General features: G+C 38.1%; 1 protein-coding gene and 1 pseudogene across 1 annotated transcript in view; one reads left to right on the forward strand and one right to left on the reverse strand.

Annotated features, from left to right (window-relative positions):
• The window catches only part of LOC132099008 (neuron navigator 3-like), a 333516-nt gene that overhangs the window by 136096 nt on the left and 170161 nt on the right, over nt 1-27259 (forward strand). The window lies entirely within an intron of this gene.
• Nucleotides 12785-12845, reverse strand: LOC132099307 (U5 spliceosomal RNA; annotated as a pseudogene).

The following is a 27259-nucleotide window of genomic DNA, read 5'->3' on the forward strand; positions in this document are numbered from 1 at the left end:
AGAGCCGTGGGCCACAGATGGTGCAGCCTGCGTGTCTGGCCCTGTCTAACATGCACCTCTTAACACCTCTTAACGTTATGGCACCCATACTGAAAACAGGACATTTCAGGTATCCACTGAAAACAGGACATTTTATATATCCACTTTAAGATGTAACTGAAATGTAGATTATTACCATGTTTTTGCCTTCTTTTTTATTTTCTCTACAGGTTTTGTTATTTCTTTAGATGTATTTGATAGATATATCCCCATACATATTTTCCAGTTTTTGTACACTGGAGAATTATCCTGGCTTCTAAGATACCTGTTTTAGCCAAATTATCAAGGCAGCATTGCATGTATCCTTCACAGAAAACGCAAACCCAGAATCAGACAATCTTAGTGGGAAAAAGAGGAAAACATACAATATGGTGAATGAGTAAAGAAAAAATTACATTATTCAGTACCGAAACATATCCCTTCAAAATAAAATATTGGAACATTGCATTGTAAGCTCATTAGCTTAGCAACATGTTATTGTGTATATACAGTACAGACCAAAAGTTTGGACACACCTTCTCATTCAAAGAGTTTTCTTTATTTTCATGACTATGAAAATTGTAGATTCACATCGAAGGCATCAAAACTATGAATTAACACATGTGGAATTATATATGGAATTATATACATAACAAAAAAGTGTGAAACAACTGAAAATATGTCATATTGTAGGTTCTTCAAAGTAGCCACCTTTTGCTTTGATTACTGCTTTGCACACTCTTGGCATTCTCTTGATGAGCTTCAAGAGGTAGTCACCTGAAATGGTCTTCCAACAGTCTTGAAGGAGTTCCCAGAGATGCTTAGCACTTGTTGGCCCTTTTGCCTTCTGTCTGCGGTACAGCTCACCCCTAAACCATCTGGATTGGGTTCAGATCCGGTGACTGTGGAGGCCAGGTCATCTGGCGCAGCACCCCATCACTCTCCTTCTTGGTCAAATAGCCCTTGATGCCTTCAGTGTGACTCTACAATTTACATAGGCATGAAAATAAAGAAAATTCTTTGAATGAGAAGGTGTGTTCAAACGAGGGACGTGGGAACAAGGAGTGAGGCCGGTGGAGTGATTGGAGATGAGCTACACCTGCGACCCACCACCGGTCTCGAGTCCCACGTAGGAGATGGAAGAATAGAAAACTGCAGCGATGACAGTGAAGGAGGAGAGAGGACCAGGCCTGGGTTTTAGTTTGTGTTTTGCTTTTTATTTGTCCGCAACAGTCGTCCGAGAGGGGCTGTTGCGCTGTTTTGTATTTATTTTGTTATTAAAGCGTCCTTTTGATTGTCCGCCGGTTCCCGCCTCCTTCTTCCCGACGATTATGGAGTTTTTATCATTACATATATATATATAAATATTGTGAAAAAACAGCAGTCAAAAGCATTGGCTTGCAAATAAAAAACAGTTGCCTCGTAGACGGTAAATTAAGTGAGTAATCAGCTCACTTAAACAGTTTACGTACCTATTATCTCTATTTTTCTTTTTTTTTTCAAATAGAGCGCTATGTCTGTAATATTGACTTTGTCTGGTCTCGTGTGCTATCCTGTCCTTGTCAGAAGTTTCCCAATGTGTCTCTCTTCATGTCTGCACAGAGACACTGTGAAGGCACTTAGAGCATAAGAGAGTTTGACTAGATGCTCCGGGACAGCATTTAACTTAAGATCAGACACATACCGCTGAGACTGAGTGTATCCATGCATACATTGCTACTCTTTAGTGTCAGTTAAAGAGTTAGAATTTTTTTTTTAAAGCTTTCATCATTTACTCACTCTCATGTTGTGTAGACATTTATGCCTTTCTTCTGTTTGACACAGAAGATGTTCCAGCTGTTTTAAGTAGATACAATCAAAGTTGAAGGGTTCCAAAATATTGGACCCCATTGACTGTCACTGCATGGATAAATGTAACTGAGCTGTAATTTTTAGCTGAACCGTAACTATATCCTAACTTCATTTTGTATTCTTTCAGTTTGTCTCTCAATAATTATTTGAAGACATTTAAAAACAAAAGCACACATGCCTGGAACAACAGACAGCATGCTGGGATATTTGTTAGCCACTGAAAAGCTAATGATCCGGCTGTGTCAGAAACAGTTGGGGGTCTAGTACATTACTGAGTGCCCATATCTGCGGCTTAGTATTGTTCATTCTGTCCAGTACACTCTAAGCCACTACTTTCAGTCTGTTCTGGTTTCCAGTGCCAGTGCATGCCTGCAATGCTTTGTTATGCAAACACTAAGCTACCTAGTGCATACAGTGTGATTGTATTTTTTTAAGGCTAATTCTGTGTTCAGGAATCCGAGCACCAGACAGAATGCCACTGAATCAACTCGATCTAAATTGCGACATGCGACACCCCAAGGGACGGTGCTCAGTCAGAGGCTGAGAAGAAGAAATGGGGTCTTTGGAAGGGCAAGAAATGGTGGGAGGGGGTGGCAGAGAGGGAGAGAGACAGATACAGGAATCAGGAGGGAGCGAAAGGGAATGCGACAGATGGTGGCAGGAGAAGAGCAGGAAAATGATTGAGTGTCACTTCAAAGGTTGTTGGTGGAGCAAAGGCAGGAGGGGGATCAGAGAATGATAGGACCCGTAAAGCAGATCATAACCAGTCCACTCTGTAATCTGCTTTGGTATCTGGCCTCTTCTCCATCTATACCTTTGGACACATCTAGCAGGACTTTTTCACAGGATCTTTCAAGCTCTTCAGGCATACTCTTACTTTGAGAAGTCCAGACTTCTTGGAAATCTAAGTTCCTCTCCAAGATGAGGTGGTTAGAGACAGTACGATCGTTGTTCAAAGGGGATGAATGCAGTGCCCCAGTGACCCCCACCTCCAGCCTGAACATGCCCTCAAAGAAAGACATCTCAGCCAAACAGGTAAGAGACCTGAATGGTAATATCAGGCATAGAAACGAAGATCCAAGCTCTGGACGCATATGGTGTTTTATTTGGGACATAATTAATTTGACAAATTATAACAATTTAAGTAAATATATGTAAATATTTTTGAACTGCTCAGAATGTGGCAAATTATTATATTCATGATCAGCCCATGCAGTCATAAATGCAATGCATTCTGCAATTGATTGTGTTTTATTAAGATATTAAGGTTGAGTATATGATAACATATGTGCAGCAGCTGAGCAACCTTAAGCCATGAAGCATCACCTTCATTTTGCACAGAATATAAAGCCCCTCTATATGTGTGCATGTGAATGTTTATGTGTATTATTCATGTGTGCTCTGTTTGGATTTGCTTTGTCTGGATTTCACAACGTGCTTCAAATGCATTAAGTCCTGCTGGCTGGTTGATGACACAGCTATTGTATGATAATATCTTTATGGCTTCCAGGCTTATCTCTGAGAAGCACCCTTAAATTCTCAGTCAAGTTAATACCCTTTTCCTCAATGTCATACTTAACATTTCAGCTTATTTCTGCTAACACATTACATTTTTATATATATTTTCTTTTCATTTTGTGTTTACAATTGGTTTATTATTAATGTCCTGTTCTGTCAAGGGCTAGCCATTTTATTGTAACATTTTTGTAAAAAAAAAAAAAATATATATATATATATATATATATATACAGTACAGACTAAAAGTTTGGACACACCTTCTCATTCAAAGAATTTTCTTTATTTTCATGACTATGAAGATTGTAGATTCACACTGAAGGCATCAAAACTATGAATTAACACATGTGGAATTATATGTGGAATTGTATACATAACAAAAAAGTGTGAAACAACTGAAAATAAGTCATATTGTAGGTTCTTCAACGTAGCCACCTTTTCCTTTGATTACTGCTTTGCACACTCTTGGCATTCTCTTGATGAGCTTCAAGAGGTAGTCACCTGAAATGGTCTGCCAACAGTCTTGAAGGAGTTCCCCGAAAGATGCTTGGCACTTGTTGGCCCTTTTGCCTTCAGTCTGCGGTCCAGCTCATTCTAAACCATCTCGATTGGGTTCAGGTCCGGTGACTGTGGAGGCCAGGTCATCTGGAACAGCACCCCATCACTCTCCTTCTTGGTCAAATAGCCCTTGATGCCTTCAGTGTGACTCTACAATTTTCATAGTCATGAAAATAAAGAAAACTCTTTGAATGAGAAGGTGTCTCCAAACTTTTGGTCTGTACTATATATATATATATATATATATATAGTATCAATAATTAATATACAATTATTGATATGCATTTATATTTATATATATATATATATACAATTTTTTTTTATATTCAACCACTTTGTTTGCAGCCTTAAAACACAGCTTCAAACACATCTGAAAGACATCTGATGTGTAAAAAAAGCAGATTTTTTTCTTGTGTTACAGGAATACGAATTAGGCTTCACATATGGACATTCAAATATTTGAGTTTGTTTGTTGAGATATGTGGGTGGTGAGGTTTGTGCCATGTTTGGACAATCTCATGGCTAATGAAGATCAGCCAGTGTTAAATGACTGTGTTCTCCCAAGGACGGCAGACGAGGTCTGCAGGAACTGACTCGAGGTCTGACAAGGGCTTAGCGCCTGACTGCATTAGTCTAATGACGGATAATGACAGTTCAACAATCCACTCAGCACAGGACCAGCACACACAATCAATGATTTATGACCTCTTACCGTCAAATCACCTTGATGTCTTAAAACCACTTTTGGGGAAAAACTAATTCTGTTATTACTCATTATGATTGGATGATATCCCAAGAGAAAATGCTTGCAAAACCAAAGGAGGAGGAAAAAATTGAAGTGAAGTTTTTGCTCTTGGTCTTTTAAAGTCTTGTAAAGGAACTAAACATGTCAATGTTGTAGTGAAAACCAGCTTATTTGAGTACGAGCCTAAGATAAAATCTTCATTGTCTTGGTCTTGCCAAGGACTTGGGAGCATGTGGACTTGGGAGCATGTGGACTCTTCTTGACTCAGACTATGCCCTCTACTCGTCTTGGTTTTGACTTGATCCTCTTCTGGTCTCTGCTTTAATTTTAATTCAATCCTATTAAAGTCGTGGTCTGGAACCAGATTTGAATGATCTCCTTTTGACAACAACACTGAAAGATGATTTGTCTATTGTACTGTATATAAACAAGTAGAGCATTGCACTTGCAATACAAAGGTCATGGGTTCAATTCCCAGTAAACGAAAATGCAAGTTATTTTATATCAACTGTGAAGATGCACTGTCTGTGCCAATATCTGTATTCCTATCACAGTCCATTTTTACTCATTATTTCTCCCTCTACCCACTAACCTCGAAGGAATGAGTATACTAGCCAGTTTTTAACAACCGCTCCTTTCTATTTTCCTCCGTAACTACCACACTTGTCCATCACTGTCAACCACAACACTAGATTCAGTTTAAATGCTGCCAGAAAATGCTCTGTTCCATTTCTTTATTCATGGGAGAAAATGCTGAGTCAGAAGCTACTTTAAATCCTGTCATTATATTCCCATGCTGAAAAGCGTACATAAAACATTGCTGTTTACTGTAGTGCAGAGGAATCGCAGTGGATGACTGCAGTCACTGATGCCTCTTGATCATTTGATCACATTGTAGACCGGGAGAGAAGGTAAGTGCTGCTTTGGTTGCACAAGACCTGCTCACTCAGCACCTTTGAGATTGGGTGGCACTACAGTTATTTGTCCAAGCACGTTCAGCTGCTGTTGAAATAATTACCCAAATCACCCTGAACTAATGCTAACGGGCCACTCGACGAAGAGAGGGAGAAAAATAAACCACTCTCTTTTCTCTTTCTCTTTTTCAGACACTATCTTTCTTTTGTTTGCTCTCTCTCTGTACATTAGAAAAAGACGGCTAACATATGCACACATGGGAGGTATGCCTGACTCAAGCCAGACGGGAGATCAATGTCATTGAGATGAATGGAAATGCTAACAGCTAGCTTTTGCTGTTTCAATCTAGATTTGGGTTGGTTTCAGTCAGTTACCACTTAAATTGTAACCATTCAAAGCAAATTGAATTATCAATTTGCTTCTTTAGTCTTTAATTGATACCACCAACTGTGAGCTTAAAGAAATGTCGCAGCTGTAATTATAACTATGTGGCGGATGTGCGCTTTTCTCGTAAATATGATCATTTTGATTTGCAGCAATATATATTTTATGTGTTCATTTTATATTCAAATACACTCTTTCAACCTTTATGGCTATAAGAATCCATACTTCTGGGTCCATTTGCTCAAGGAGGAAATAAAAGATTTTGAGCAATTTGGGGTTTGGGTCCTTAAATTTGACAGTACCAGTCAGGTCAGGTCGGGTTAAGTCACAGGGCCTCATTTACAGGCTGAATTGAGGCTTCAATGTAATGCCTGTTCAAACCTATAACACACACAATGAGCTTCCACTTCTTCAGAATCTATTATAAATAAATGAGGGCTATTAGCAACATTAACCTTTGACCTCAGCCACCTCCCTTTGCAGACAAAAAAGGCTTTGATGCTTATGTAGGCAAAAGCATTAGCTCTAAAATACCTGTCCAATACTGTCCAATGACTGGAAGACTTCATATTGTCATGTTCTATGAAGTCTTGGATTTGTCATTCTTGCTGGAGTTTCATGGTTCCTGGAGTTTTTCATCCAGCCTCATCAGTCTGGCACAGTTTGACATCTTGATGGTTCTGCCATGTCCATCTCTTTCTCTTGCATGATGCTGGATGCTGACTTACAGCATGTGCAGCTGCTTTGTCACATGTGTCAGTGGGTTGTTGGGATTCAGCTGCGTTTCTGATCCATTTCCTGGCCCCTCTTTGTCTTTTTTCATCGCAGCTCTACTCCACAGCTGCTGCAACCTCGTGATGATCTTTTCCAAGAAACAAATGAAAGGAAGCTCTCCATCCCTCTCTTCTCGTCTTCAGCTCTGCGCTTCCCCTGTTTCCGTGTAATCCTCCATTTGGCACATCCCAGATTAGCCATCCCACAGTGCCTTGCACCGAGGTCTCTAAATCTCACGCCTCCTCCAAGGCTGGGAAACAGTGAAGAAAGAGTGAAAGGAAAAGAAGTTGTGAAAAAGCGAATGTTACACAATGCTTTGTTCTTTGGGAAAGTTTTGTGTAATCACTCCAGTGTGCAGCTAAATAAAGAAATGTGGGTTTGAAGATGATTATGTGCAAGTTTTTCCAGCATGGCTGGTTTGTTTGAGTGGTCTTGAGTCTGTTTTCCAAAAGTGGACCAGTCAGAGTGCGAGACTGACCCCAAGATGAACTGGTCTGGTTTGGTGTGGGCTCTGTTGCACAGATGTCCAGCTGAACTGGGAAAACTGGGTCCTCTCTCAAACCTGGATGTACCAATGTTCTTCAAAACTAGCTTTGATTCTCGATAGTGAATTTAAACATGGTTTACAAAATTCAGGCCGCCTTCCAAGGCCATAATCAGAGTGAAATCTGCACACACAAGGCTCTCATTAAAAAGCACTTCATGAACCAATAGCTGCCGTGTAGCAGCACGACTAGATCTGACTCACGGCTCCGTCAGAGCAAGTGGGATATTCCACATATTTCAAGGTTTCGATGGCATTCCTAACTCTCTTCACTCCCTCCATTTTTCTTTTGATTTTAGTCTATATTTTAACATCCTGTGGAATTTTACAACTATACACTGCCAAAATATAATAATTTGTCTGAGGCCTGGATATATATGTGCTCACATCAATCAAGTAGCTTCAGTTCAGCTTAAAGATGTCTGCATTGGTTACTTAAGGCCAGGCATTTCCTGACTGTCGTATAGACAAATGAGCTACATGCTACAGTAGTCCAGAAATATAGAATGAGGCGTCTTGTTGAAGATAGTCCAGTAAGATTATAGGAAACACATTGATGAATGACAGACATTTATATTACCGTGTTTGTAAGTTGATAGAGGAAAAGCAGCTATAATTAAAGGAGATACATGAATTTAATTGAAAATTATGAAATTGCCTGGTTCCTTGAAGGTCACAGTTGGCTGGTCTCTCAGCATGTATTTTAAAAAGATGAAAACCCACCATCCTACTCTACCACCATCTATTATTTGGGTAATAATGTCGTTGCAGTGGTTATTGATGTAAAAAAATCTTGCCAGCAATTGGAAATTCTATAAAAATCATATGTATATAAATTCTTACTAACAGTAAGATTTTTGGGGTAATATAGAGTATTTTTTTCTTTAGTCTATAACATTAATTAAATATGTTCTGAAATATAGAGATATATGAAATGAGCAAAAAAGAAAGAAATACATTTAATTACTGGATCATTATGACAACAGAAGCAGTATCACGTTTTAATTACTTTATATTAATTTAGGCCATACATGAATTTATACAAACAAACAAATACATACATACATAAGTTATCAGAAGTAAACAGATTTGCACAATTCTCTCTTCCTGTTCATGGCACACCTGCTATAGACATCCGCCAGTACTGTCGCTGTCAACCTCTGTTTGTGAATGTGAATGTTTATTTGGATGTCTTTTATCTCTGCAAATGGGAGTACAGAAAGAAGGCTTTGTTACACACCACAAATGCTCTGGTTATGTTATATGAGAAAGTGTTTGTAATTATTTTGGCAGCGTGAAACTCAAGCGTCATTGTTAAAGAATATTGTGGTTTTAATCCTTGTTCTGACAGCTTTTTTTGTTTTCACAGAGTATTAGCTGTAGAGCAAAAATTTTTGAAGAAAAGAGAAATTAAACCAGTCCAGAAAACTTCTGTGGATATTATATGGTATCCATAGTGACCATCAGCAGTTATGCATTAGGCATTTTTTTGCTGTCAGACATGCATTTATACAATTCTATCTTTCTAGACACTTATTACTATACTTTATTTAAAGGTATATTTGCCCAAAAGTTCAAATTTACTCACCCTCATATTGTTTCAAACCTGTAAGAGTTTCATCTGTTGAGCACAAAAGAAGATATTTTCAAGAATGTTGGTAACCAAGCAGTTGATAGTAACCATTGACTTCCATAGTTTTTTTTTTTCTTCATACTCTTGAAGTCAATGGCTATGGTCAACTGTTTAATTACCAACATTTCTTCAAAATATCTTCTTGAAGTAGATTAAATAATGGGAGAATTGTCATTTTTGGGTGAACTATCCCTTTTTCTTTCCAATCTTAGTTTGAATATGTTAAAACACATAGCTTTCTTAATTGGTCACCCACAGAGAAATTAGACAGGCTATCAACAGCTCAAACTCATTGCTTTGTCCCACAGCGTGTGCTGTCTTCCCTATTGGCATGTCTGCTTAGCTTTTTTTAGTCTTAAATTTTAATGTTCTTGAAGGCATAGTGCAGACAAAATGAAAATTGATAATTTACTCAAGCATGTTTTTCCAAATTCACACAAAACATTACAGGAAACATTGTGATTATGGTTCTGCTGCTCTTTTCCTATTGACTGTCATTTCTCATAATTTGAGGCTCAAAAAGCCCCACAAAACTATTATAAATGCTTTTAATGTTTCAATCCCCTGAAGACTTCTAAAGAAATGCAGCAGTTTTTTTGTGTGGAAACTTCTGACTACAATTTACAGATTTTATTTTATTTCATTTTTTCCCTGAACATCTAAAATATAATATTTGTTATTAGTGACACCAAACCTATTGGTTCTCCCATGTCACATGGCCAAACACAGCATCCTACTGCTTTAAAATAATGTAAGGGTAAGTAAATGACAGAAATTTCAATTTTCGATGACTGTGAGAGATGCAGATACATGTTTGGTCATATAAGAACTTTTAATAGACTTTTTATAATTTATAATCAGTCTCTCTATTCATTATTCCTATGCATTTAAAGGGATTTCAACCAGAGGGAGTGAAGGGACAGGCTTATTCAATGCTGCTGTGAGAAAAGCAGTCCACTGGGTTTGCTGCTATAGAAGTCTTCCCTTCAGATCTATAGCCCACACAGTCTCTGTTCATTTATACTGGATCAGTGGAGGTCCACAGGGGAATGGTCTTCTTCTCTGAGCATGTCAGTGCCAGTTTTAGATGTACTCTACAGTCCAACGCAGACAGTCTTGTTCTTGGTGTTGCACTGCAGTGTTTTACAAACAGACATAATGCCTTTAAGTTCAGTGCCTGGAATAGTCACAGACTTTCATGTTTAGAACAGTTGTTATCTGTACTTCTGCAGATACCCAGCTGTGTTTAGAGCCCCAAAATGATTAGATTAGAATTTGTCTGAATACTGCAGTCTGAGACACGCCATGGAAGGGATAGCAGTATCATTCAAGCATATTAGCAGTGTATCCGTCACGCTTTGACTTGATAACATAACCCTTGATTGCAGTGGAACACTATCCTTATGTGTTGACATTACAGTCTGCTGCTCCTATATGGGAAACCTGTCAAGGCCATGTCCTAGTTTAACCCTAAATCATAATAAAAGTTGTATTTTAAAATATCAAATATAAGCTTATTTATTCAATCATTTCTTTTTTCTTTGATCTTTTTTTTTTTATTTTTTTTTTAGGTGATTTACTGACCACCTGCTTTTTTATATCCACTGTTGCATTTTGAAACAGACAATGTAATATTAATTATCGTAACAGAAAATACCAGAAGATAGATATCAATGTAATTAAATTTTAATTTAATTGTATTATTTTAAACAAGCATAGTTTAAAAGTGGTATGACAGATATACATAGCTGTAACTGTATTTGTATGATAATAAATAATGACTTCACAATGCATCATGTTGATCTTTAAAATATGCTTAATTTTCTTGAAATATTTATTAAGTTTTTTTTATTTTTTTTATACTGTTTGTAAGATTCCCAGGTTCATTGATCATCACGTCAGCCATAAGGCCTATAAAATGTCTACCACCAGAAGGGTTGCATAGTCTTGGCTTGGTCCTGGAACCTCACAACCTCGGTCTATCATCCATGCCAGCTCACCACAACAGTTTGTCCATACGTCAGCCGTTATGTGTACTCTGTTACCATAATTAGTAGGTGCAATCCCATTTGAGCAAACAATCAGCGAAGCATCTCTATAGCATTTTCCAAAAGGGTTTCCCTACTCTGCTATTAGCTGCCTGCCGAGTGTATTTCTCCATGCTCCCGATCACTGTCTCCAGTGGTATTAAGCTGAGAGATGCTCTTTCCCACTGATGAGGCCTGGCCAAGCCCAAGCTCTCCACTGACCTCCTGTTTAAGTGGCGGTGCAGAGAATGTTGCTTTGGGTTAAAAGAAATGAAAAGAAGGAAAACTCCAAACAACTGAGGAAAATCATTACGTGGATCTAATAATGGCTTCTCTCTCACCCTGCATTTACTGTTTTTGAGGTTTTCTGCAAGACATATTTAGCTGATTTATACATTTGTTCATGTCCTTTTTGTTTTTTGTGCATGTAAGTGTATTTGTGTTTTTCTGTCATTTGTAACTGGCTGTGTTGCGTGTATAAAAATGCTTAAACTGTACACCAATACATGGCTTTTTATATACAGTGCAGTTGTTTATTTTTGCAGCCCCACATTCCTTTTCTGAATGAAGCTGATGTTACGTTTTTAATTTTCCTTTTTTTATCTGTTTATGTAAGTGTGCTGAGTAAGGAGTTATCAAAATGGTAACGCTGCCATCTAAGAGTGGAGAATTTGTTTGAAATTAACATTCTAAGATTAAGAGAAAACTTTGTGGCAATTTCACAGTTGAGCGATTAGAGTGTTTCCCAGAGAGCCTCCTGCCTTTGAATCTGAGATCTCACTGGCTGTTGAAGATCAAACTCAAGCACTGTGTGACTTGGTCCTTGTTCAAGAACATTTACCCTGCAAGCTTTGTAGAGAAGCTGAAAATCACCATGCGTCCAAAATTATGTGGACATTCTTATATTTAATTTCAGTACCACTGGTATTAAGTTTGTCTTCTGTTTGCTGCTATTACAGCTTCTAGGTAAGCCTTTCTTCAGACGCAAGTTGCAGTGAGTCCAGGCACTATCTTACTTGCTTACAGTTCAGAGGCTCAAGAGGTTTGACAAAGATTATTCAAAAAGAACCCTGAATACAGCATATTCCCTATGTTTCTGAAGTGAATAGTTAGATGTATTACTGGAAGCAAAAAATCATGCATTGAGAGTGGATTGAGAGTCTGCATACCAATTCACCCCAAAAGTCTTTAGTTGGGTCATGTCAAGTTCTTCTACACCTTAATGGACATCGCCATTGGACATTGTACAGGGACACTGTCATGCTGGAACAGAAAACATACTTCATTTCGGTAAAAATCTTTGGCTCTATACTTGTTTTTATGCACCTGTTAGTCATCAGTGTAGCTGAAATAGCCAAAGCCAGTATTTAGAAGTGGGTGTTCACATATCTCCTGCCATGGAGGGTATATAGTTGATGCATATTGTAGTATGTACTGTATATACTGCTTTATTTGTCATAGTGTATTAGGGTATACATTTAATTTGTGGTTAAACATCTGGGCTAGTTTCATGCTGCTATCACTATATTGTATGCTTGAGCAATTCACTTAAACTCTGGTTGCTCCAGGGAGACTGTACATGTGGTCATTTTATAATCAAATCAAAAGATCCTACAGGGAGTGACATGACATCCAGCCAAGTATGGTGACCCATACTCAGAAATCATGCTCTGCATTTAACCCATCCAAAGGTTGCTCAAGGGCACCTAAGTCATGGTAATGCCAGCCCGAGATTCGAACTCACAACCCTAGGGTTAGGAGTCAAACGCTCTAACCACTATGCCACGACTTCCCCTTGTAAATACAGGTCACTCGCACAAGTTCCTTTCCACGGAAATCTTTAGTAAAAGGCAAAAGATTTATGCAACAATGAAGAAAAACTCGATCTGAGTATAATATATAAGGCTGATATAGTCAAAATATTTGATCAGTGGTGACTCAGTGAAGACAGAGTTTGGTTTCAGACCTATGATATAGATAGATAGATAGATAGATAGATAGATAGATAGATAGATAGATAGATAGATAGATAGATAGATAGATAGATAGATAGATAGATAGATAGATAGATAGATAGATAGATAGATAGATAGAAAAACAGACATCAAAAAGGGTGAATGATTTGCTCAAGAGATGCAAGATTTAAAAAATCTGGGCAAAATAAATGGCAAAAATGCACAACTAAATAACCAATACTGACCAATATGTATCTAATTTGCACCAATAACTGATATTATACTGTTACATTGGGCATCCCTATTCATGAGGAATAGTAATGCATAATGCATTATCTACAAAGAAGCATTATTTGTCAGTTTTTAAACATCTGTATTTAACAGTTCGCTAGTTAATTCAGACCACAGCACAGGCATGTAGCTTCACAATGTGATTTTAACAACTGTGTGAGTTCATTCTTGTAGCATCGTTTAGTCAGCAGGTCCTGCTTTGGCTCAATTTTGGCCTGAACTGTGAGCAAGCTGTCTTTCTCTTTGTATGTAGCATTTTGTGTCTGCTGGCTTGATATGTGCCATGACAGCATTTGTTTGGGTTGAAAATCATATCACAGCAGAGCAGAGGCATTATGCTTCACAGACCGAGTCCAATGATGGATTCACAGCGTTATGACGGAGCCTGTGAATCATAATAGAAGACAGTGTGGCTATGCAAAGGATAATGAAGGATCTTGTCTACCTTTTTATCAAGAACAAAGCATGACGTCTCTGTGTTTGAATAAATGGGCATAATACAAGGGGCACAACTGATTTGGCCAGGTTTGCTGTGTGGACAGTATTGTTGGAGCCATCTTATCAGTAAAGCCAAACATGTGAAGTGAGTTCTACCACATTCCTTCCAGATAAGTAAGAAAAGCCTAAAAATGGGACTAATTACTTAACAGGCTTTTTTTTTGACGCCAAGAAAATGAAACTGGGAACATTCTGCTTTGTTTAAAATTAAAGGAGGTTGATGAGCCGATGTAGGAAGAGAAAACCCTGAATCCACAGGAACACCGTGACATGGTTGCAAATTATCATGGCTCGATCAATCACCTTGTGTCTAGACCTGCAGACAGACTAATTTTCCTCATTGGATGAAAGCACTTTACAAATTGCATGCCGGACTGAGTATTCTATGATGTTGAGATAATGCATGCATAGGTTCTTTTGAAGACACAGACAAAACTGATTGTTCTTCTCCAGCCAAGCTTTTCTGGTATCAATCAACTCTCACAGTGTCACATACCACATTGATGTAAACAAACAGAGGGAAAGTTTTGCATAATTAGAAAATGTTAGTCGTTGTGTGGAAAAACGGAACAAGACTTACAAATGTGATGTGAACCCAATGTGCATGACTCAGTCTCCTTCGGAAAGCTTTCTTTGAATGTAGAAGAACATTTTCCTTCCATATCAATGGATTTTATAATTCCAAACAATCGCACAGTTAAAGGAATATTTCGACTTCAGTGCTAGTTAAGCTCAGTTGAAAGCAATTCTGGCATTAAGTTGAGATAACTACAAAAACTTTAATTGGCTCTTGAAAAACTGGCATTTACAGTGGAAGCAAACAGGGCCAATCCATAAACATTAAAATACTAAAAGAAATACTGCCACGCAAGACAAAAGCAATGTGTTTACATGATTTTAGTAAATATATATAAAAAATGTTTTTGTTTAAAATATAATTTTATTTAATTTCATTTTATCCAAATGTGCCATGACAGTGTAACACCTAAACTGATCTTAAAAATGGCCAGTGTTGTTTTAATATCTAGTTTTCTATTAATTAATTTTGAATAAGTTTTTATTTTTACATTTGGGAAGTTTTATCATTTAAGTATCAGTTATTATTATAATTTTTTGTAACTTTGTTATATGCTTTTGAAATTTTTATTCGTTTTTGTTTTATTTTAAATCATTAAAGCTTGATTTCACTTTACTAAAATGTTAAATGATAGTAACTCTGAAAATGATGATGACAAATTTACAGTTCTAACAGAAAGTTTTAACAAGAACTATTTATGTAATTACTTTTAAATCCTCCAAAAATTGTCCCAATTCACTTCCACAATAAATGCCTCACCACTGGGTTGATTTTTAAAGAATAGGGATGAATAAAATGTTTTCACTGTAATTCCAGTCCTTATGTTCCACTGAACTGTGACGGGTCCCCACCAGTTTCTCGCTAGGGGCCGTGCTGCACATGTACTCTCAGGCCTTTTATAGGCCTCTCCCCACACGCCAGTGCCCACCCATGAATGATGAAGTGCCGGGTCATTCATAAGGCAGACATGGCACAGATTAACACTGCTGTTTATGCTCTGGCAATGCCATGCCCCATTCCCCACTCAGGCCCTTAATTGGGCACCACACGCTCTGGCTTCTTGCCGGTTCCAGCTTCCCATTTGGTTTCCGTCAGCAGGCCATAATGAAGAGAAATGAAGTGAGTGCTTTCACCTCTCAGCACCACACTACTTAGCCACATGGTCCCTGAAGTTTAACTCGGAGTCTCCCAGGCCACAGCTTGACTGCGGCAAATCTGACTTAGAAATTGTTACGGGGCCCCTGTAACAACAACAACATGGTAGGCACGTTCTTAAAACTGGGTGCTATGGGTATTATTGCTTCTAATAGCCTTATCTGTTTGACAAGTCTAAGCAGATTGTGATTTATTACCTGCTGACCCCTTAATCCAAAATGCTCTGTTGTTCTTGCCTTTCTGAGGCAAGTCAAGGTCTGATAAGCTTGTCACAATAGTTTACATCCTGTTAATCTCACCCATGAGTGTTGGACTAGCCCAGGCAAAAGAGTTTGTTCAAGTGTATGAGTACATGTGTAAGGGGAGAATGGGAGTGGGAACTCAAGACAATCTGAATATGTTGACGGAGGTGAGACTGTCGTGCCAAACCTAACACAGTGCTGGACGCTCTTCCAGGGGCCGGACCTGCTTCCTGGCCAAACACAATACATCCAGTGTTAGAAAACACAGCATCTCATGTAATCATGTCCTGGAGGCCACACGGTTCCAAGAGTTAAGCAAACAGGCTCCGAAACTGTCTGCTTAAACTATCAGATTCAGAGCATTTGGCAAGCAGAAGCCAGATGTTATTGGCTGTGAGATTAATATACTGTAGACCTGGATATTGATTTTTATACTTACAGTACTTCTGTGATAGCAGAGTTCCACTTTGTATCCCAAAAGTAATTTTATTCAGGTTTACTGGTTTGAAGTTGGACTAGTTTGAAAAAAGTCCTCCATTACTCATGTTAGTCCTTGAATTACCATGGGATTCCATTCGAAATGTATTTATATGGTCAGAAATAATGATGAACAACTTTTCTGATGGCTTTAATGAGAGGAAGGCCTGAAACTTCCTTTGCAAAGACAACTGCTGTTAGCTAGAGTACACAAGCTTGATTTCACACATCATTTCATTCTTATCACATTAGCATGGAGTGCTTTAGCGGGGAAATCTCAAAACTGTCTTTTCTGTACTGTCATGGCATCATTTTATTTTGAGGAGTAAGTTGGGTAAAGTTAGTTAAACTGCTGGCCTTATAGCTAGCCACCTGAATAATGACACTTCAAATTCAATGACATTTGAGGGGAACTCTAACACCCCCCAAAGTTCTGTATATGCATTGGGATTACGCTTCCAATGTACAGGCCAAGCATTCACTAATGTGTTTGTGTTTTGTTTTGCAGGGTTGTGTGTCATTGAGAATTGAGGTGAGAATGGCAGTGCTGTTATTGTTAATTCAAACAAACTAGGCTATTTAAAAAATCATGATACTGAAGTGGAACCTAAATATTAGGAGAAAACAACTTAGACATAAAATACTGCTTCCTTAAAAATGAACTGATATATGTTTCGATTTAAAACTTAATTTAAAACTGAAATGAAAAGACGTTGAAGCTGTATAAATTACCAAAATAAATTAACAAATTTGATTAAAACAAACTAAATTTAAATGAAAACTGAAGATGTACAAATAAAAATGAATTCAAAGTAATAACTACTGTTAATAGTGTATAAAAAAACACTAAAATAACACTTCGTTGTAATTTAATTTGAATTAAGGCCACAAACGGAATGGCAATTTGAATTTGAATGTGTGGAAATGCAATTAAAAAGGTATTGAACCAGGAAAGTAAAAACAAAATGCTGAATGCAGACTTGACTTGACAAAATCTAAATAAATAAATAATATGTTTTTTAAGTCCGGAGGTTTACATGTCTTACTGTATATGCAGGTATAATACCCAGAATGCACTTGTGTGTACCCATTAGAGATCTTATTCAGTGTGGTCAATTCAATTCAGATTCATACTCATAAGTTAAAATAGAGCCAGTTCTTTGATTTAGAATTTTGCCCAACCCTGTTATGTAGCACATGGTTGCTCTCTCTCTCTAACATCAGTCACCAAGTTAAGTTTGCCCTCTGACTCCATGCTAAAATATCTTTCCAAAAAAGTTCAACGGAAAAATCTTAGTGAATCTGACATTTGAATAGCTTTAGTGGAGAAGATTTCTTCAAAGCTGTGATCTGTGTCCATGGGTGATTAGTAATAGAGGACAATGCACATGATGTAAATAAAGTATCTCGTTGCTAATGAGTCAGAATCCATTAGTGGTCTTTCTTTTCACATTGCAGCCACTTGGGCATTTTAAGTATTTCAAAGAAGGCGCGGATTGAGTCTCTCAGAGCTGATGATTACACAGAGCAGAGAGAGGCCCATCGTAAACACACTGCTGCAGATGAAAGAGTTGTGCTCTCTGCTCAAACACACGCGAGGCTCTGATCTGCACCAGCGGTGTGGGCAAAGGCCCATTAAGCTTTCAGCATGCTCACATACATGGGCCAAAGTGCTGACTCCACAGCCTCTTACCCCCATTTAACAACACCTATCTGTTAATGATGGATGGGGTAAAGAGGGAAAATTCACTCACTGCAGATGAATATCAGCACTTCCATTATTTATACAGTCTTTTATATGCTCATATTTTATGTAATTGGTCTTCTGGCTGTGCCAACCTGAGACTGTTTGTATCACAGCTGATGGGGGTGACGTTTCGGTGTGATGTTTCTGTTGCACTGTAGAACAACACCTGCCCAAACTCATTGAAGTCAAACAGGAAGCTTTGTGATATGTTTATCACAAGGGATAAACTCTGTGTTCAACAACCCATTTCCATTTTTTTTTTTTTATCTGTCCACAAACATTTAGACAGAAACGGGCCATCTGATTGACTGTAAAATAGTCCCCTAATGATGAAAGTGTATGGATATTAGATGACAACTTAAAAAAATGAAATGTTGCCTTGACAACTAAGTCAAATAAGCTTAGGTTCAAGTACTAAAATTATTAAGTTAAAACTAAAAAAAAATAATAATGCTTACATAATATGCTTACATAATATTAATACTTCAATAAAAATGTAAAATATATTATAAAATGTCAAATATATAAAATGTCAAAGCAACAAAATTACTAAAACAGTCATAAAAATGTAGTATTTGAATGATTGGCAGATGGTTATATTGAAATATTTAATAAAACATTCTAATAAAAACTGATATTTGCATTGATAAATAAAAAAAATAAAAAAATGCTAATCTGAAATTGTATATAAACCTGAGAGTATGGTGATGTGCATCTCAAGATAAGGAAAGATAAGTGTCTCAAAGAAAAGCTTGTTTCTACCTGTTAGTGTTGGTTTGCTGGTAGTCTAGTTCCTGAACCTTAAGCCACGCTGTTCACCAGCAAGATTTAGCTGCACAGCACATAACCAGTACATTTTGATGTTTAATTTGTTGGATAAGTTGGTTAATAAGCCTGGCAGGAACAAGCTTCTCAAGGCTTTTTTCAACAGAGTGCACATCACATGGTTCTTAAACATCTGTGGGTGTGCTGGCTAATGCTTAGACTAGCCTCTGGCAGGCCTGAAGCGGTCAGTGTGCACTGGACTCAGAAACCGCAAACTCATCAAGACGAATCCTCCAAACGAGCCAAACACCCCAGCGCAGAGCAGCGAGTGTTTGGAGTAATGAGCTGGAAGACGGTTAGCACACTCCACATGAGAGGCCTCCAGTAATGACCCAGTGTCTCCACATCTGGAGCTGCTGAACTGAGGCTGGCGCAAGGAACTGATAGCGGAGTGCCACAGGAGCATGGCCTCATATCCCAGGCCTTTAATCAGAATCTCTCTCTCAAGGAGCACCGCTCCAGTATTATGAGCGATCTGTAATGAGTAGGGGATACAGCCACAGGTAACAGCATTGTGTGCTTTTAGCAAGAAAAATCTATGAGACTGAGTGCTATTTACAAAGCACACATGCTGATATCCACAGCAAATACTATAATGAAGCTGGGGGAGAGGAGATCCAGTTTAGTATAAAAGAATGTTTAAAATAAGAACAGATGCAACAGGTCTGTTTACATAGGGAGAGAATGTGCTCGGAACACAAATTGGAGGCTCCAGAATTTATAGTCATGTATCAGAGCCCCTTTCTATTCGTAGAATAGCATACTAATAAGCATACTAAAAAGCATACTAATAAGTTTACTATAGTTTCAAATGGCTGTTTTTGATTAAAGAGGCTGTTTTTGCTACTTTACCTTTAAGTTTCCATAAACTTCCATAAAAAGTATTATATAGCCTAGATTGGAGTTATGCAAATGTGGGTGGTCATGTTCATGTTCTAATGAGTTGTGACGTGTATTCTAAATTTTTAAGCGGTTTATTTTTAGTTACTTAAAGAAATTGATTGATTTATTTATTGTTTGTTTGTTGTTTTTGTTGTATAGTTGATAAATTGACCACCTGACCTTTTTTCTTTTTGGGTGATATCCACTTATGTTTTGAAACTGAAATATAAAATACACTCTTAATGACTTGGTGCTGAAGGATCTCACCTTTTTATTACTATATGAGGTTAGGTTTGACAGTCGTTCATCAGCCACCCATCCTTGGCTTTGGTGAATGCTTTTACCCTGTAAGGCATTGGATAGCTGTGACTCCATGCTGTTTGTTAAAGGAACTGAGAAGGGTAGAACTGCAGCCTGGAGATCTCCAAATAGGGGCGGGAACTCCACAGCGGGGTGGAAGCTCCAAAATAGGGCTTCCTTCCATTGACAGACAGGCGCATGACACGCATGCACAATTTTCCCCCCAATCCACTTCAGTGCAAACTCCGCCCCACAGCGGATTCTGAAGTTTTTATTGGTTGCGTCAGTTAAAGTGTTGATTTCCTACACTATGCAACAAAAAATGCTAACCCCTAAATCTACCCCACACCTTATCTTAACCAGTAAAATTGACTGAATGGCGGGATTGGCGCTGAATAGCGTGGTAGAGAAAGTTGCAGTTCAGGAGATCATGTGATATGAGACTCATCGGACAATGGCAACTTTTTAGTTACATTCAGCATCACTAAAACACTCCTAGCCTGCAAATTTTGTGCCCCAGGAAGCCCCCGTTGCTTGGAATAAAGCGATAGAGTAAAATTTTTCCCCTCCACTGGGATGGCTCCTGGATGATTCCCATTTACATCATTAAGCAGATGTTCAAACTTGGGTCCAAACCCCACTGGCCACAAGCTATGGCCCCTGCTCTCATGGAGAATATTTATTTATATAGAATATTGTATTTTAGATGAACTAGAAACAATGTTTAATTGATAAAGTTTTATTTCGAAATGTAAGTCAGTAGCAATTGGCTGAAGCCACAGCCAATGGTGAAAGTCGTTGCGAATGTAGACCCCGCCCCATTTTGGAGGTTCTGTCCACTTTTGCAATTCTCGCCCCATTTTGGAGATCTCCGGTCTGCAGTTATACCTACCTGGAGGAACCAGGATAAGCCACCTTGGAATGTATGCTGGTGTGTTAGTGTTGTTGTGAAAAGACTATTTGCTGATGAGCTAGCTGTGTGTTTGGATGCAATCTGTTAGGGCTTGATATCGAGCCTCAGAGAAGCAGTACAGGAATCTGTCTGGTCTCTCTGAATAATCTACAGTCAAAGTATTTGTATTTGTATAGTTTAGTTTTGTATATATTTTTATTTGTTTTCATTAGACTTGCTAAACATAATGTAAGTAATGTTTCTTTCTAATTAAAAAGTTAATGAGCATTTTCCAATGACCATTAAGGCCCCAATATACTCATAGTGAATTCTTTTTCGTTCTTCGTTTAGGGGTAAAATTAAGTTTGAAATACATATAATGTTAGCGAACATCCAAAAAGGTTTTTTTTTTTTTTTTATAGAAAGCATACGAAAAACATCTGATCATGGGTATGTTAGTATGATCTAGGGCCTAACACCGAATAATTGAAGCTTCAGAAAGAGATGGCTTAACATATGTTTCTCTGTAATAAAGGCAAGAATCTCTGTGTGTCTGTCTATTTGCATTTTTATTATGTTGAGAAACGTTCATCCAATTGACTTCACATGTGGAGGGTGTGTCACTGCGGACTAGGGTTGGGTACCGAAATCCGTAATATGTAATCAGTATGAACCGAACTGAATCAGAATGCAGATTTCGTTGCCTCATTTCAGTACCTCTTAAATTTGTCCTGGTTCTCCGAAATGTACGCAAAAAGCATGGGCGTCGCTAGGCTTTTTTAGCGGGGCTATAGCATTTAGCTCCATAAACTGTTCACAAATCCGTGATCCCCTCAGAGTCAGTCCCCTTAAACTTCATATGAAAACGGTGACAGAACTGTCTCCTCCCCGTCTTTCAGCGCATTCTTTAATCCACAGACCGCAGCAGAGCAGCGCGAGCGGACTCAAACACAAACAGAGGACACAAGGTTTGTGTTTATTGATAGATTGTTAGAATATCTGTATCTGTGTTGTTCTTTGTCATAAATACAGTTTACAAAATGTTGCGAGGGAGCAATCCGTTTCCCATCTGCTTTAAAGTATCGCTCCGTTCACCGCTCATCACACTACAGCTGTTTCCTCCAGCGAAAATCTAGCCCTTAACACATATCAACGCATAATTTTAATTATACTTATTTAAATATACTTAATTTAATTATACTTACTTTATACATACACTACTGTGCAAAAGTCTTAGGCACCTGTTCATTTTAGGATTCAATTTAAACTACTCTTATTTGCTTTTAAAGCCTTGAATGGCCTTGCCCCACCGTATCTCACCGAGTTGCTGTACCCCTACATTCCCAGCCGCTCTCTCAGGTCAGCTGACCAGCTGCTCCAGACAGTGCCTAGAATTAGGCAAAAACTCAGAGGAGAAAAAGCTTTTGCTGTTACAGCTCCAAAACTATGGAATGAATTGCCACTACACATCAGACAAGTCTCCTCACTGTTTCATTTTAAATCTCTGCTTATAACCCATCTTTTTACTCTGGCTTTTAACACCAGGTAATTGTGATTAATGTGATTTAAATGTGTTGTGTGTGCAGTGCATTTAATTTATTTATTTGATTTAATTTTCGGGGTGGTGTTGGCACAGTGGATATCTTTTGGTGTAGTGTGTCAGTTTAAAATATCAGTTTACATTTTCAAACATTCATTTTGACATTAATTTTAATAATAATCCAGTGTTTTTTTTTTTTGAATGCACAAGCAGTCTGACAACAACCTGAGCTCCACATGGAGATCTGATCTCACCATTATCAAATCTGTCCGTTATTACATGAAGAAACAGATGAAACTGAGACAAACTTAATTAAGAAGATGTGTGGACGTATCTCCAAGACGCTTGAAGAAACTTTCCTGCAAAGCTACCTGAAAAACAATTAGGCTCAAGTGTACCTGGACAAAAGCTGTTTTAAATGCAAAGGTTGGTTACACTAAATATTGATTTGATTTAGTTAATAGAAGTTAATTGATAAATAAAATCCATTTATGACAATATTTTCATCCTTACTTTACAGCATATTTACACAAGTGCCTAAAACTTTTCACAGTACTGTATCTTTGGATAATTTTAATAATCTCACTAGAATATTTTTAAAATTAATGACAAAATGAATGTTTGGAAATTTAAACTGATATTACCTACTGACATACTACAGCAAAATATATAAATAACTGACTTAAAACCCTTTTTGTCGGGTGAAAATACTAATGTGCCTAAGACTTTTGCACAGTACTGTACTTTAAAAATGACATTGCTGCTACTTTATAAAGAATGAGCATACAGTCATTCACATAACTGATTAAAGACGGTTACACACAGCACTCATTTTACAATAAATATCAGAGTGATTGACAGAGATCCAGTGGAATCATTATGTGTGGTTTTGTATTAAATAATGACCCAGATTTTGAAATACATTTATTAACCTTAGAGTAAGGGAAGTGTGGGAAATAAAATCATCCAAGCAGCGTGTGACTGCAATGGATTTAGGCACCGGTACCATTTTAAAAGTATCGATATGGCACCGGTATCGTAAAAAAAACCAATGGATACCCAACCCTACTGCGAACCCAAGGGAGTGCAGTGTCACATTTTGGTGCAATATGGACATGCTACACATTCAGAATTATTAAACTTAAACTACAGAACAGCGCGAGCCGGAAGTAGCACGCCTCAGGTAGGCAGGGCTTAAGTGAAAGTAAAAAACTGACGGCGCTTTCAGCATCTGCATTACAGCACATAATCTTATGCTGGTTGGATGTAGTGCCAAATTCTCTGAAACGCCTTTGGAGATGGCTTATGGTAGAGAAATGAACATTCAATTCACGGGTAAAAGCTCTGGAGCATTCCAATTGGACGCTCCCTCAAAACTTGCAACATTTGTTGCATTGTGCTGCACTTTTTAGAGTGGCCTTTTATTGTGGCTAAGCTAAGGCACACCTGTGCAATAATCATGCTGTCTAACCAGCATCTTGATACGCCACACCTGTGAGGTGGATGGATTATCTCGGCAAAGGAGAAGTGCACACTAACACATTTAGACAGATTTGTGAACAATATTTGAGAAAATAGGCCATTTGTGTACATAGAAAAAGTCTTAGATCTGAGTTCAGCTCATGAAAAATAGGGGCAAAAACAAAAGTTTTGCATTTATAATTTTGTTCAGTGTAGAATAAAACAAACTGTAATAGGCTAAATAGAACAAGGTAACGTTAGGGTGGTTAGACAGCTCACATTTCAATAAACAAACAATTTCTTTACAAACTTTCAAATAAATCACAATCAGGTTGCAAGCTAGTGAAGCTACCTACTTACACACTTTCCATGTTGTGTGTGAGGAAGATGAGTTTGTAGCCTACTACTGTACGTTTTTTATGACTACCGTACTCACAAGTATTTTCCAAGCAAATTAAGGGCACATTTTTATCATGTGTGAAATTACACCAACAATATACTATAGGCTTACTACTTACAGAAGGTTTTTTTCTAAGTTGATCTGCTGTTATGGTTGGCCAGTTTCAAATCGTATTTTTGGCACACTGCCTTTGTCTTGCCCCTACTCAATTTAAAGTGCTCCCGCATAGCTGAATACCTGCCATTTTTGTCTTCTATTCAAGATGAAGTGAATCATGACATTCACATTCATATTCAAGTGAATGAGAACTGTTTCGCGGGGGATGCCAGATGTAAAAAAAAGAAAAAAAAAAAAAAAAAGATTATTAAAATCTCAAAATTCCAACCCACCAAATTAATATTTGAATAGTCAAATATTCTGGTCCAGCCACAGTATGATCTCTGCAAAGTAGGACTCCAGTAAAGTCATGTCATGTTATTTATGGCATTTTATTCAATAGATTGCTTAAAAGCAATTTCTTTACAGTATCAAACATAAAAAAACAGTGTCAGTGTCTTCAACAGAAGCACAATTTAATTTTCTAATTTCACATTCCAGTCTATTTATGTTTTCACCCACGGAGATCTCACCTTGACAGAAAGAAGGCAGGGTCTCAGTGCACACCTGCTATTACATTATCGTCACAGGCTAATGGTAGTACAAAGGTTGTTTGCAGCTGGAGCGAGCTTTCCTGGAGAGATCACTTTGGCAAGCCATTTCGAACTACCTAAACGAACACAAAACAAAGTTTCTTTGATTTCGTTATATATATATATATATATAACTGTATTATATAGTTATATAGTATATCAGGGCCTTTCTAAGTTGAAGAACTGTCTGAATATTGGTTATGATAATGAAGATTAAACATTGTAATACATATGTGTTGTCACTGTTGATTATTTCCCCTTCTTTAATCACTAGTTTTCATTTCCCTGTATATTTCACAATGTCTGGTGTGCACATTTCTGGACCCAATAATCCTCATTCAGTCTCACAGAGGGCTGGACCTTTAACAGTTTGTCCGTGTCTGTTATTCTGACCTTGGCTACATAACTGCTGACTCCTTGGCAGATGAGTGTTCACTGATCTACTATTGCGCTTGTCCATGTTAGTATTATTCTGCTGGGAAGTTTGGTTGGGACTGGGCCCAGTGTTGTGGTGGCCTCATCCTCTTTTTCGGATTAATGGCTGACCTCCCTTTCATGTTATTTCTAGGCCACAATAGGTATATTTAGTAGTTACTGTACATCCCTACATATTGCTTATTGTTCTTGATGGTAAGGTATTGATTCGATGCTTGAGTTTTTTCATGGTACTTATATATTTTGGTACAAGATGTCATGAAATCAACATGAAGAATGAAACCTTGTTAAAAGAATGATTCTATGAATAATTGCACCAATTTGGTTTCTTATAATTGTTTTTTATTCTTTTAAATTATTTTATTTAATATGGTAGTTTCAAGCTAAACGGAATGAACATAATTGCAACGAGTTTATTGATTTTGGCACAGGTGTTTTAATTTTTTTTTTTAAATAGATTTTTCTCTATCACATACATTGTTATGTCATTGACCCTTGATCACTTAGCAGGTTTTGAGGTTTGATTGTTGTAGATGAAGTTGACCACTAAGTAGGAAAGTGGCAGCTCTGTTTTTGGGTGAAAGTAGAAGATTTTCTGCTGGAAAGCAGGATGCGGCTTTGATTCAATGTTGTGTTGTTTCCACCCACTCCTTTTTGGGTTGTGGCCAAGCCACCCGCTCCAAACATGTTCTCTGTGCAGCTGGAATTTCTTTGACTTTTTTGCTAAATGCGTGTTTATAAGTTTGGCCATTGAAAAAGGATAGTTCACATTCCATTTGCTCCGACTCCTTTGAATATGACATTGAGCACAATTGCTCCCTCTAAAATGAATTGTTTCGATCTGTTTCACTACTTGTCTCCATCACGGTGCAGACATTCTTCCATCTCCTCTAACCCCTGTCATGTCTTGATATTCTATGATTCACTCCAGACTAGAAGTCTTCACGAGGATTAGCATGGTAAGAGAATCTTAAGAAGCACTCTTATGATGCTAATGATGAAAAATGAATACCATCATAGTGCCATATAATGCTTATCTCTGGTGCCTGAAGCCCATCAGGCAGAGGGTGAGAGCTCATGGAGTGCATCAAAGGTTGACTGGGGAGTAGGAATCCATGACTGTAGCTCCCCTTGTGTGTGTGTGTGTGTTTTCTTTTCCATGCCATCCTATATGCAGAGGCAAGATAAGCATGTGCTTGTGGTGGGGACCAGGTGCGTGACTATCAGCCTCTCAAAGGATTTGTTTTGACAGGGTAGGGTCCAGAAGGGATGCAAGAGGGTCAACCCCTCTCTCGATCTCTTTTCAGTTTCTGTCTCTTTCTGCCTGTCTCTCATTCTCTGCTTGTTTTCACAGGGAGCGCAGGCCACTCTCTGATGTATGGTTCATGTAGAGATGTTCCATATAATCAGGAACCACTGCTTTGGTTCTACTTAGTATTATTTTTATGTAACCGATGGGATTTTTTTGTCAGAGCAAAGTCTCAGGCCTCTCACGATATTCCAATTCATGGATGAATGTGGCAACTGGGAGCAAGTCAGCTGGAGATTTCCCAACGTATGTTTGGGCTCATTGTATAATGCTGAACCCCTGTTTTTATCAGTCAGAGAGAAAAGAGAGTGTCTCAGCAAACAGAGCAGCAGATTTCCTTCCAGGCTCTTTCGTGGAATGCAGCAAGTTGACTTAATCACACGCTATGGTGCTTGGCCAGGAGGTTTGAGTCTTGAGATGCTGAGTTCCTATTTCTTCTCTTGGGCTGTGGCTTTTGGGTCTTCCATAATTCTCCCCCAACCCGAAGATCTTGAGGTTTCTCCCTCAGCCCACCCCTTCCCCTGTTCCTGTTGGAATGCCCTTTTCCTTGCCACAAGATACTCCACTGTGGCTTTGGAGGCCACCTAGTATGGAGCAACTCTGCTGAGCCCAGATTCAGA

Source organism: Carassius carassius, chromosome 22, assembly GCF_963082965.1.
Source record: "Carassius carassius chromosome 22, fCarCar2.1, whole genome shotgun sequence".
Taxonomy (NCBI): Eukaryota; Metazoa; Chordata; class Actinopteri; order Cypriniformes; family Cyprinidae; genus Carassius; species Carassius carassius.